Source organism: Sus scrofa, chromosome 1 (assembly GCF_000003025.6).
Source record: "Sus scrofa isolate TJ Tabasco breed Duroc chromosome 1, Sscrofa11.1, whole genome shotgun sequence".
In the NCBI taxonomy this organism is placed as follows: domain Eukaryota; kingdom Metazoa; phylum Chordata; class Mammalia; order Artiodactyla; family Suidae; genus Sus; species Sus scrofa.
In genome coordinates, this window is record NC_010443.5 from 124,546,391 (window position 1) to 124,560,247 (window position 13,857).

General features: G+C 36.2%; 1 protein-coding gene and 1 pseudogene across 1 annotated transcript in view; both read right to left on the reverse strand.

Moving 5' to 3' along the window:
- SEMA6D (semaphorin 6D) overlaps nt 1–13,857 on the reverse strand; it is a 598,535-nt gene that overhangs the window by 558,863 nt on the left and 25,815 nt on the right. The window lies entirely within an intron of this gene.
- LOC110259502 lies at nt 5,058–8,663 on the reverse strand (annotated as a pseudogene).

The following is a 13,857-nucleotide window of genomic DNA, read 5'->3' on the forward strand; positions in this document are numbered from 1 at the left end:
AGCCATACTTTTTTATACCTAAAACAGCCTAATTACTAAATAAATGCCATCTAATTAAAAAAAAATACAAGAATTCCCATAATGGCGCAGCAGAAAGGAATTCGACTAGGAACCATGAGGTTGTGGGTTCGATCCCTGGCCTCATTCAGTGGGTTAAGGATCCGGCGCTGCTATGGCTCTGACGTAGGCCAGCAGCTGTAGCTCCGATTAGACCCCTAGCCTGGGAACCTCCATGTGCCAAGGGTGTGGCTCTAAAAAACAAAAGACATAAATAAATAAAAACAAGATTCAAGCAGTGAGAAAAATGTGCAGTCCCCATGACCAAGCATCAGTATAATGTATTGCTTGACATCACACTGCTTATAATGTTTTTAACAGTTTTCTCCACAGTGACACACATGGATGCCATTTTGATCAATGACCCAATCTCATAAGGGAACCCAGGTATGAGAGCAATCACCAATGTGTCAGATATAACTCCACACCACATTTCTTTCCCATTTACATGACAGCATGTAAATAAGACTGACATCATTTATGCCAGTGATCAAGACTGTTTTAATTTCTTAACATAAAAAGGCGAATAATTTGCAAATGTTGACGCTTTATTAATAGCAACAAATTACTCATCACACACCTCTGAAGTGATCACAGCTTATCAGTGTGTTGTATCTCTGTGATTAAGACCTCCTTGCTACAGACTGTCATTTTCTCATATACTTTCTCTAAACCTTGTCATTCACTGAAGAGTATTAAGTATACTACTGAAAAGCCCTTTGTTGACTTTGTTGCTAGATTTAAAAATAAGTGAGATCAGTAAATTCCAATGAGATATATAAAGGTTTTTGACTTAAAAAACTAAGGACAGCTAATTACCTAAGCATATCACATGCAGGCTGAATCAAGCCTAGTTATAAAGGAAAAGAGGAAACCAAAAACACATTACAAACACTTGGAGTTAAGAGATTAATTTACCCACACCTCAGAATCACTGGGATCAAATAAAATCTCAAAATGTCGACTAAAATCTGCAAAGACGTTGACTAGTGCTTGTGATACTATAAAACTTTGCTGTTGGATCCGCTAGCCAGTAGCCACTTGTGGCTGTTTACATTTAAATGAAAAGGAATTAAACAGTATTAAAATTAAAAACAGTTTTGCAGTCACACTAGTCACATTTATAACCTATAGTTAGAGAACAATGCTGTCAAATAGAACCTTAAGGAAAAGGAAACATTCTATTTTTGTATAGTCTGATATGTGTTGCCACTAGCATTGTAGCTATTGTGCATTTGACATACGGTTCGTACAAATGAGGAGCTGAAAATTTAATTGTTAAATTTAAATATGAAAAGTTATCTGTGACTAATGGCTACCATACAGAACATTTCCATCCCTGGGGAAAGTTCTACTGCACAGTGTTGCTCTAGAATCATAGTATCTCTTATGCTAGGAAGCTAAAAGGTAGGAAGGGAAGAATATAAGAAACAGGGCTGCTGCTAGAGCAGAAAAAATAATATTTTCTCACCACCCACTATCTGCCATGCACTTTGTTAATGTCTTTCCATATGTCATTTCGCTTAATCCTCACAGGCCCCGAATGGCTACTGAGCTAACAGCAGAGGGTCAGAAATGATCTGAATCCACATCTATTCCATCATCTCCTGCCATACTCTTTCCACCACTTCTTGACGACAATGTGATCATGAATGGCATTCATATGGTCAAATAGACTTATCAAGAAAAAAAGGAGATTAAAGAATGAGGTGTCATATTATTAAGGCATGTACAAAGGAAGGAAATGCTACTTTATATATTAGGCAGCAAATAGGAAATGTGCTACTTTGAGAGATAGGATAGACTTAAAAGGAATTAAGAGTCATGGAAAATAAATTACTGGTGGTTTCATTATTAAGGGAAGCTAGAAATGAGTGAATTGCCAAAAGCAAAACTGTAGTGACAGTGATCCTCATAACAATAGCTGTCATTTACTGAATCCTTACTGTGCTCAATACTTCATGCTTATAATCACCCACCCCTCTGAAGTACAGGTGAGGGTCTCACTGCCAGAGATAAAATAGCGGTCTGGAAAGCGGAAAGGTCTGACTGATTAACCTCTTTTCTTATCTTCTTAAGTGAAATTTCCCAAAGCCTTCTCACAGGTACACACAGCAAAATGATGAAAGAATAGATAATGTCCAGTATCAGTCAGTGAAGAAACGCATTGCCATTACTGAAAGCCTTCATTTAAATTTTAATTTGCCTGCTTCTTAATTATCCTTGCATATGCCCTAATTTTTCTTTCCCTAAGTTTTCTATCTGGTGATCATAACCATTTGCAAGGCTGACATTAAAATTTGCTAGGTTGGTAGGAATGGGTGAATAACTTAATTTTCATGCACTTTTTTCAGCCCTGTCAGGTTATTGTTGATATTAGAAAGAATCTCAGTCCATCTTGGCCTTCTTCATATTATCTCCTTCCTAGATTTTATCATCAGTCACAGAGGCCGAATTGTTGTAGATGAGAGCACATTTAAGGAAAAAATAAGGACTCTTGACTGCAACATCTATCTCACAGTGGCTGGAACAACTTCAGGAAAGCTGATTATTAAATAATCAATAACAATAATCCCTTAATTAAAAATAACGTTAGTGCTAACACCTAACGCAATTCTTGGCACATTAAACTTACTCAACAATTATTTCCTTTTCTCCCTTTCCTACTCTTATCTCCTCAGCCTATCAGATTATAACACAGATTATGATTATAATTTGGCTTGATGTTTTCCCTCTTTGATTCAAGGTCACCACAGGAAACAAAATTTCTAGTCCAAATCTTCTTTAAATGTGGCTTTTGGAGAATAACTGCCAATTCAGACTTGAAAATCTCCTATAGTTACTATTTACACTAATGGATACTTACACTACATATATTTCAAAAGGTTATCCAATTAGCATCATGCATCTAAAGTATCTATGTGTATCTTAATAAGGAAATACACTATTTGTGGAAATACACTATTCTGTCTTATCAACAGGCTAAAACAGTGAGGAAAATATATTCTTATTTTGTGTGTAAGATTAACTTTAGAAATTGTTCCCATTGATTGAATAATTGATGATAGATCTTGTGACAGAGTATTATGTTGCCTTATAGAGAATGCAGCAAATCCATTATTAAAGTTATGTGAAAACAAACATTTGTACAGGTATGCACATGCTATGATTATTTTAAAACAACCTGAAAATCTGAACGATTGTCAAAATGATAACAAGAAAGAGTAACAGATGGATGCTGGTATATTATTGCTATTATTATCATTAGGCTTTACACACACACACACACTCAACAGTAGTTACCTTTATAGAGGGTGAGGTGGTGAGATATTTTTATTTTGTACTTATATACAATTTAAATTTTCTAACCAAGTACATGTATTACTATTTAAAAGTACCATCATAAGTTATATGGGCGTTGACTCTAAAATCTGTTAGTCTACTTCTATTAAAAAATATAGAGTATATGTTATTTTAAAACCACCTTTTGCATTATTGATAAAATGTTTAACTGAGCCATCATTTTCTCTGTTAAACTCACATTGCCAAATGACTTGATTTTTAAAGGGCTGCCTTCTAAAATAACATAGCAATCCTGGTTTGGGCACATAATACCTAGGTCAAAGAAATATCAACTGGTCATGATTGCCCATCTTAAAAAAAATGAGGCTTGCATCTTCAAATAAAGGGAAGTCATATAATACCCTCTATTCACTTATGACTACTTGCAGTAACCCCACCTTCTTTTGTATGTTCCTGGATTCAAATCTGGCTTGGACAAATCATTATTTGAAATCTACTCAGAGTCCCACTAATGTATGGATATAGTAAAAGCTAGTGAAACCTCCCATTATTTTGACAAAATGCTATTGAATTTAAGAAGTTAACTCCACTGAAACAAAGGATAGGTCATGGCAGCACCTTCCCAGAAACAGGACATCTACTACAAAAAGATTTGTGATCTCATGTTCTTTCCTACATTCTCTTTTTTAAAAGAAAGGGATTGTAGTAAGTTTTCTTTCCTTCAGGACAAAAATCTAACATTCACCCTGGAACAAGAACTGCCAGCCTTTACACTTTACAGGCTTGTTGAGTCCCTGCAATTGCTCCTTTGGTCCAATGAATCAAGCAAGAGTAACAATTTCAATCTTTTCCTTTTAATACAAAAAGACTAAGTCAGGATTGACAGCCTTTTAGAAACTGGGTGTCAGGGAGTTAAACCCTGTTTTTGTTTGGCATGTGAGCATTGATGGGACTGGTACAAGAGACCTAGCCAGGCAACAGGGACCAAGTAATTTGGGCTTAAGATTTCTTCCTCCATCTCACATTTGTATACATCCTTAAATACAATGTTCCCTAGATCTTTGAACTGAAAGGCCAGAATGTGTTATACTGTAGTGGTTGGATAAATACACAAAGTTTCCAAATTTGCTTTTTCAAGGAATGTGTCTTAGGATAAGTTACTTTTCCTTATAGAACCTCTGAGAGAAAATTTGTTTGTTACCTCCTTTAGAAGCCAAAACTGGTAAATATTCTTCCAACATTTGCAAAAGTGTACTCCATGAAACACTGATCCCTTGGAACATATCTTTTTTCTTTGCTTTTTTTCCTTTTTTTTTTTTTTTTTTTTTTTTTTTTTTTTTTTTTTTTTTTTTTGTCTTTTTGCCATTTCTTGGGCCACTCCTGTGGCATATGGAGGTACCCAGGCAAGGGGTCTAATCAGAGCTGTAGCCACTGGCCTACACCAGAGCCACAGCAATGTAGGATCCAAACCGCATCTGTAACCTACACCACAGTTCACGGCAATGCCAGATCTTTAGCCCACTGAGCAAGGCCAGGGATCGAACCCACAAACCCATGGTTCCTAGTCGGATTTGTTAACCACTGAGCCACGACGGGAACTCCCTCCCTTTTTTTCATTTTATGCCCTCACCCACAGCATATGAAAGTTCCCAGGCCAGGGACTGAATCTAAGCCATGGCTGCTACTTATGCCACAACTACAGCAATACTAAATCCTTTAACCACTGAGCTGGGCCAGGGATCAAACCTGCACCTCTACAGTGACCTGAGCTGCTACAGTCTGATTCTTAACCCACTGCACCACAGTAGGAACTCCACTTGGGATATTTCTTGAAGGTGTGGATTTCATAATCAAAATATTTTGTAAGTATTTTTTACTTTATTCTCCTACTGATAATTCACAGTATACTTTTGAATATTCCAGGTTTTGATGATCAAAAAAATAAATCAGTTTAAATTTGTTTAATATATTATTTCTGAATCTTTTTTATCATGGAAATATTTTCCTGATGGATTTATTAATATTTTATTGAATTAATACTCTATACAGAGGATACTTTGGGAAACATGAGATAATCCTACCTGTCAGCAATAATAGAAGGGTCTTGGGCTCAGCTACCACAGAAGACAGTGAGTATATCAAAGAACAAGCAGGTGAAAAGGAGAAATACACATGTTAGGACTGTGGCCCAATCAGCATCCTGAAATTAATTATCCTCCTTATTGGTAGGTATTTTTGCCTTATTGCTACTGAAATTTGGACCAGAAGCAGAGTGAATTAAACCATGAGGATAAAGGGAAATGCTCTTTTGGTAACCCTTGATATCAACCCAATCTCATTTATAAATGACGATAATAAACCCAGAGATATTACATGGCATGCCCATGACTGCTATGGAGATCAGGAGCAGCCCTTTGTTGAGAACTCACTCTCTAAATCTGATGCCAGAGTGCTTCCTAGCAGTCCACGCCAACTTCTGAGCAGTGATTAAGAGAAAGAATACTGACTGAATCAAATATATTTACACATGAATATTACTTTGGGGCCCACTGAGGGCCATGATGAGAAATAGACAAAGACATTTAAAAATTTCTTCTATGCCTTATAATTCCTGTTGTTCCTAACACCTCTGACATATTCAAATGGAAAAACAATAAAATGTGTGGTAGCATATTGTAGTGGAGAGTGTGGTGGCCAGGTATTAGCCATTTACTGGGCACAGAAAACACAAACCGGCCTACAAGTTTCTAAAAAGTACAAAAATCACCTAGTCTAATAGCAGCAATTGGTAGCATGTAACAGTAATAATACAATCTATCCCAATCCAGATGGTACTGGGCTTCAGTTCACCTTGGGGTGTGTTTCATACACATCTATGATCACAGGGTAGCCTTTTTCATGAGGATCTAAGGTCAACCCCTCCTGAGACTTCATGTTCCACTACTGTGTCTCTTTCACCTGAGAGGCAAATATGGCCTTTGCAGAGGGTGTGAAGTCAATGCAGTTAGCCTTAATGGGAATGACAAAGCATTCTCCACTGTGTACAAAGGTGTGGCCATTCAGGGCTACAGTCTCCATCTGGTTTGGCTGGGCCACATCGGCAGAGATCTGCAAAGATCACATCCACCATTGCAGTAATCGTGTGGTATCTGTATATGCGCCAAGCATCTTCAATGACAGGAAGAATGTCAGTTCTCTTCTTGACCAAGTTAATGAGGTCACAGCCAGACCAGCAGGAAAACTCAACTGCAAAGACCAGACCCTGTGGGACTATGATGTCAGAATTCTGGAAGAGAGTGGTGCCCAAGGCAGCCCTGAGGTAGGGGCCTCGGCCCCTAGCTTGAAATGGATTGGGTCCACAAAGCCCAAGATCACTGCAGCCAGCTTGGAATGGAATGGAATTTTGTTTTATTTAACTTGGGGGGTTAAAAGGAGCTAAACTCCTATCAATTCCCACCTATATTTTGTATAAGACTCTAAGCATAAACTTCCTCATGATAATAATAATAATAATAGGAAGAAGAAAAACAACAACAACCAGTAGTAGTAGTAGCAGTAGCAATAATATTAGCAGCAGCAGCAGTAGCAGCAGCAGCAATAGTAGCAGTAGTGACATTTATGGCATGTTGTCTTTATCTTCAGTGTGGTTCTGTTTTAAGAGGCTAACCCATTTAATCCCATCATAATCCCCTGAGGTAGGTAATATTATTTCTCTCACTTAACAAACTGTGGAAACTAAAGACTAGCTAGAGATTAAAACTTGTCCCAAATCTCACAGCTCTAAGTGACAGAGACAATTTAAACCCAAGCAATATGACTCCACAAGTTATAATCCTTAACCATTGTGTATACTGACTTGTAGGTATCTGCAGATAGTAATTTACCTTATCCATTTCCACCATCACTCCCTTTTGCCCATTATTGACTCATCCACTGTGATTTCCAAACCTAATGAAGTATCAGAATCACCTACAGAGAATCTCTAAAACAGACCTTTCCCAAAGATACTCTGATTCATACTAGATTAGATAGTTTCCAAAAGCACAACAGGTTCATCTGGAGATTCAGATCCAAGGACCCAAGTTTGGGAGCCACTGATTTAGAGCTTTTCTTTCCTAGATGGTTGCCTCATGCACCAAAGACACTGCTTGGGCTCACAGAAGCCGTGAGAGGAGGAATGACACAAAGGTAGCTTGAAAGACTGGCTAAACCAGCACCTGGTCCCAGGAAGTCTCCTATCCCTTTTTCACACTATGAAATCCTTGAGGACAAGGACAAAGCATTAATCAGATCTGGACTTTCCATGATGGCTACACTAGTGCCTAATTCATAGTAGGTGCTCAGTTAATACTTACTGTCAAAGTTTCTGATGAATATTATTGAAGAAAGGCAATAAAATATTTTTTCCAAAGAGACGAAAAAGTTTAATTACTCACTGCCTTTTGCTCTGATTATAGAAGAATTATAAATTTTTCTACAAGGTTGTAAACAGGAGACAAGACACAACAAGAGGGCTTAGTCACCATATTAACACCAAGGAAGGAATAAGAAGGTCAAGAACAAATGGGTGCAAAGGAGGAAGCCATGCTTAAAAGATGCCTGGTTTGACAAACTACATACCAATTTAGAGATTAGATATTATCATCTGTGTTTCAAGGCTGGCTCCATAGAACCCTCAAATGAATTTACCCACTCATCCTCCCTTCCAGTGCCGCCTAATTGGCCCACCACAGGCTAATGGGCAAACAGTCCTCAGCAACCATTTGTCTTTTTTGAAGTCTTCTCCTAGAGCCCCCTTAAGAATAGCAGTAGGTTTTTTCCCTTGAAGCTATTTTTTCTCTCTTATTTGTTTCTTTCAAGCATGTTGGAGAGGCTTCTTTGCTGTTTGTTTCTGAAGCAAATCAGGAACACTAATTTGTTCTTTGTGGATTTTTGGAAGCTACCCCAGTGGGAGCAGCTTGCTGTGACCAGGATTTCTGCCTGTGGCTAGTAGAGAGGGAAGACACAGGAGGCTAAGACAGATAGGAATGCTGTAGCTAAGTGAACACACATGACGGCTACAGAGCTGAGAAGCAGAACACCTGATTTTGACGAGATGCAACCAGTGAGAATGTGCAGACAAGACTTGCCAAGAGCCAGCATTTACCCAGTATTTACCTGTGCAATTGCGTACAAAGTAGCAATTTCTGGCTGAGATGGAAACTCCTGTTTTTCTCAGACATAGGAATGTAGTACAGATGCAACACTGCGTGTAGAGAAAAATCTTCATGGACTCTGAAGCTAGAAGGGAGCTGACAACTCATGTTCGCGTGATAGGTAAAGCATTCTGGATGAGGGGTGGGTGGAAAAGTTCTCAACTTACTCAAAACCTGTACGTTTTAATCCTGGCTCTGCCATTAATTGGCACTGTATCCCCATCCAAATCACTTCATTTACCTGCCTCCCAGGGTTCCCCCATTTGTAAAAGCAACAGATCCAAACTGTTAGCCAAGTGTGTCTTTCTATTTTAATGTGCTGCCTCCAGATTAACAAAGATACATGTATATTTATATCTATAAGATAAAAAGCCTTTGACTTTCTACCTTAAGTTGGCTTTCAGGAAAAACAAACCAGATAAGAAATTGAATGTATATTGGGAAGTTATTTTTTCAAACAACCTTAAAAGTATATAGCCAGAGATCAATATTATACACCTTTCACCCAGTTATCTATGTACTCCTAAATTACAGTACAGGAATGCTGAGAGCAACTCATAATGAATCTCAGGCCCTAGAAAGACACAGAATTATCCAAAGAAAAGGTACTACACAGTATCTATTTATAAAAGAAAATAAGAATTTTTAGAAGTGTATTGAAAGGTTATATAAGACAAATAAATGTTTTTAAAATGAAAACCAGTTATCTTATTATCGTGACACAACTACTGGTTTTATTTATGCCTATTATCCATATCCACATACTGTATTTATAGTGTTTCATAATAATGGCATACATAGTATTTTATATTTTATCATTTTCACATGTATTGTCTCATAAACATACCTTGATGTTTCTACCTAATTGTTTCTACCTAATTATAATTTAATAGCTTTATAATATTAAACTGTTTTCATGTATCATAATCTATAAAATAATTATTTTGTGGACTTTTACTTTGTCTCCAACTTTTTGCTAGTATTATCAATTGTAATAATTTTTATGTTGATCTTGTTTTATTTCTCTTCAAATGTTTTCATAAGACAAGAATTTTGAAAGCAATGAGTATGAATAAATTTTTGACTTTTTGCTACAAATGGTCATGTTACTTTCTAAAGGGATTATAAGTTGATAATGCAACCAGCAAGGAGTGCATGCACCATTTTTATGAAAATTTTACCATCTTTAACAGTGATCATTTTTGTGATATAATATTTTATACATTTCATAACTGGCAGAGTGACAATGATGTGTATGAAAGAGTCTTCAATAAATATGTTTGACCCTGATCATTAAAAGTATGGACTTAAAACTTGGGAGATTCATTAATTCACTCTAACTCATTAATTCATGCATTCAGAAAATATTCATTAGGCTCAATTATGTGATGACAGTATGTTAGACTCTGGCTATGCAAAGTTATACTTTCTCTTAATGGTTCACTTTCTCAAAGAAAGAACTCTATGTGAGCACCATGTGGTTGCTGCTTTAATGACATTATGTTTCGTGATGCATAAGGATTCAGAGAAGACAAAAAAATAGCTCATTATTTTTCTTTAATAGCATACTTTCAACAAAATATACCAGGTATCGCCAATGATCAGAACTAGCATCTTAAACCATGCCATGAATGAGCAAACTACTTCTAAAGGTATGACCCAGATTACTTTCAGAGGCAGAAAGTTTTGCAAATAAATTGCTAAGAACTGTTATCAGCTAAATACTATTTTGAAGTTCTCCTACTTCCTCTTATATTGGCTTTCTCTTCATCTGTGTGCCCAAAAGAGTCTTCAAAAAATTCACAAAAATAGTGAATTTTATGATTCTTTCTCATCCCTAAGCCTGTACACTAACTTCTTTGGGTTCAAACCCCTTTACCTGAATACTTCCACATGCCCATACTCCAACATGTTTAACTGTTCTCAACATTTCATCCTCCCTCAAAACAACATGCATCACTGAGTGTTTTAAATATGCCATGCACTACAGTATATTATTTAATTCTTACAAAATCTGCTTTTTACTCTACTTATGAAAGATTATGTAATTGACCAAGGTCACAGAGCTGATTGGTGAGAGAGTTAGCATTTTCATCTCAAAGATCTCTTTAAACTCCTCTTTGATTTCTACAGTGTATTATTATACTGTTCCAACTCTGGAGAAAGACCTAGTACTATGCCCAGTCTTCCTACAGTATTACCTGTCTACTGGATGCCATTCGGGGGAACCAGAATGGAGAAAATTATAAAAATGCGTTAGCTGAATTTTCCTATGATAAAATAAGTGGCCAAATCAATCTGTTCCATCCATACCTTAAGAGACTGTGTGATTTAGAATGGTCATTATTAGCCACCATTTCCACAGTGATTAACTTAAGGGGATATTATTGTGAAAATATGACCTCAATTTTATTGTAAATAATAACCTCTGGCCCCAATTTTTATGGTGGCTCATTAATGTTCCCTAACACATAAGAAATGAGCCCTCACAATATGAACTATCTTCTGAGAGATAGTTTCTGAACTTCACATGGAGAAGTTTCAAGTCACTAGTGATATTTGGAAGCTATGGGACCACAACTGGTTAAATTTTGCACTGAATTTGGCTTTATTGCTCATGAGTATCTTAAGATGATCATTTCTGAACGACAGTGAAAATTAAAAAGTGCTACTGACTGACGTGAGAGTCCCTCACAAATCACCTTTAAAGACTGTCAATAGAGATAGAAACTGAATTTTTATAACAACTTGACTTTTATTTTGCTGTGGCCTCACCAAGTTCCATTGGTCCAAAAGGCCACATCACTCTTTTCTCAAACAAAACAGGTTTGCTACTAATGCCTATGGTTACTAATGGATCCTGTACTAATAACTACTTCTTTATTAACAACTCTGAGTTTTTTCTTTATACATAATTACATTTTGTGCAAAAATATGGATTACTAACTTACATTTTCAGATTCTTAAACAAATAGGAAAATGTGGATGCTCATAATAAGCCCAAAACAATGAGATTCTTTCAATAACTCTTAAAACACTTACTTTTAGTTGTAAAAGGGGTCATCTACTGAGTTTGATCAAATAAGCAGACCCAGAATATGATGGTGAAGACACAAGGGTACAAATTCTTTTTCAAAAGGACATTTTAAAAAAATACTAAGATATCTAATTACATATTTTTTTTGTTTCTAGTGACATGAGATGGTCAGTCTCACTGGGGAAAATGTCTTTGAGATGTATTTTACATACCATGGTAGACAGAATCTCCCTCTTAGAAATCTTTGATAACAGAATATCCTATAGTTTGGTCCAATTTCTCTCACTTACAAATGCAATGATATTATTGGTAGTTCATCTTCTAAACAACCTACTCCAGGAATTGACTATGACAAACTTCTGTTAAGGCCAAATAATTTCTATATTATTAAGCCAATCTATATGAATGGATTAAGATGTGGTACATATATATATAGTGGAATACTAATTAGCCATAAAAAAGAATTAATTAATGACATCTGCAACAACATAGATATGAATGCAGCTAGAGATTCTCATACTAAGTGAAGTTAGTTAGGGAAAGATAAATACTGTACAATATCATTTATATGTGGAATCTAAAATATGGCCCAGACCTATCTACAAAAAAGAAACATACTCACAGACATGGAAAACAGACTTGACGTCGCCAAGGGGGCGGAGGGAAGGAGTGGGATAGACTTGGAGTTTGAGTTGGTAGATGAAAACCATTAACATGTAAAATGGATAAGCAATGTGTCCTACTGTATAGCTCAGGGAACTATATCCAATTACTTGTGATGGAACATGATGGAAGATAGTATGAGAAAAAGAATACATATGTGCGTGTGTGTGCGTGTGCATGTCTGTGATTGGGTCACTATGCTGTACATCAGAAACTGACATAACACTGTAAATCAATTGTACTTTAATAAAAAATTTAAAAAATCCTTCTGCTGGGATTCAATAGGTAATCCAAAAGAAAAGACATAATCAGGGTGACAGATTATTAACGTGTCTTTTATATTTGGTACGTTCTTATTTTTTTTCCTATGGCTTGAAAGCATTATCATTCTATTTCTTAGATAAATTAGTGCCTATGAATTTCATAAATAAGCTTGATACAAAGACCCATTCAGACATATGGTAGAGATTTCTGTAATGCATGCCATTCATCCTTAATGGTTTTTATTTTGAAATTCTCTTTGGAGAGTGCTGTGTTAGTTCATTTTACTTCACAAAACACTTGTGTAAGTATTGTTCTCTACAAACAAAGCAGCATAATGCAGAAACAAATTATTTAGAAGTAAATTAAAAGGACTGAACATTCTAAAATGCAAATTGCACAAGCTTTCTCCTAAACGGATGCACAAAGCAAGGCAAAAGATAGTTTATCTTAGTTCTACAAAGACAGAGACTACCATGAGTATGGCTTACATACTGACTTCTCATACCCTCCCCTTCCCTTCCCCCTCTCCCTTTAAGCACACTCAAAGAAACCATGCAGCTCTGATGGAAGAAAAAAAATCATTAAATCATCAACATTGTTCTGATAATTTTTTTCAAAACAGTCAACAATTATTTTGTTGGGCAGAGAAATCAGGAAACTTGGAGGCAGCATTTTAACTTTAGGAATTTAGCTTTTAATAGTTATAAATGTATAAAATGTATTTACATGTTGTTTATAGGGCAGTTAAAAAAATGCCATGCATTTTTAACTCAGCCTTGAAATGTCATCACAATTGAAATGGTGAAATTTTCTGGGCAATTTTATTTTAAATCCAGGTTGCAACTTTTAATGACTTTGCTCCAGAAATTTTGAGCTGGTTAAAATAGTATGCAGTTAGTTCTTCTGTATTTTATCCACTCACTAGAATAAGATCATTTAAAATAGTTAACACTGACTGAGATGCTAAGAATTATAAATTTAAAGTAGTACTTTGAATTTACCTCAGGCTTTTTTAAATATTTTATTTTCAATAGGTATCTGAATTTTATAAAATATAATATCACAGCACAAGAAGTACTGCCAAATTCCCCCCAAACAAGTACCACTTTAAATCTGCTTTGGAGGAGAGGACAAGATGGCGGAGGAGTAGGGGGACACGCTCGCCCTCTCCCACAAACACAACAAAAAAAGCACATCTACAGAAGAAATGACTCACACAGAACAACAACCAATTGCTGGCAGAGGAACCTAAACTCCAATAACGGCAAGAAGTTCGTGACATTATTGGGCAGAACGGGAGAAAAGAGGAGAGTGAGAGAAGGTGAATCCGAGCGGGAC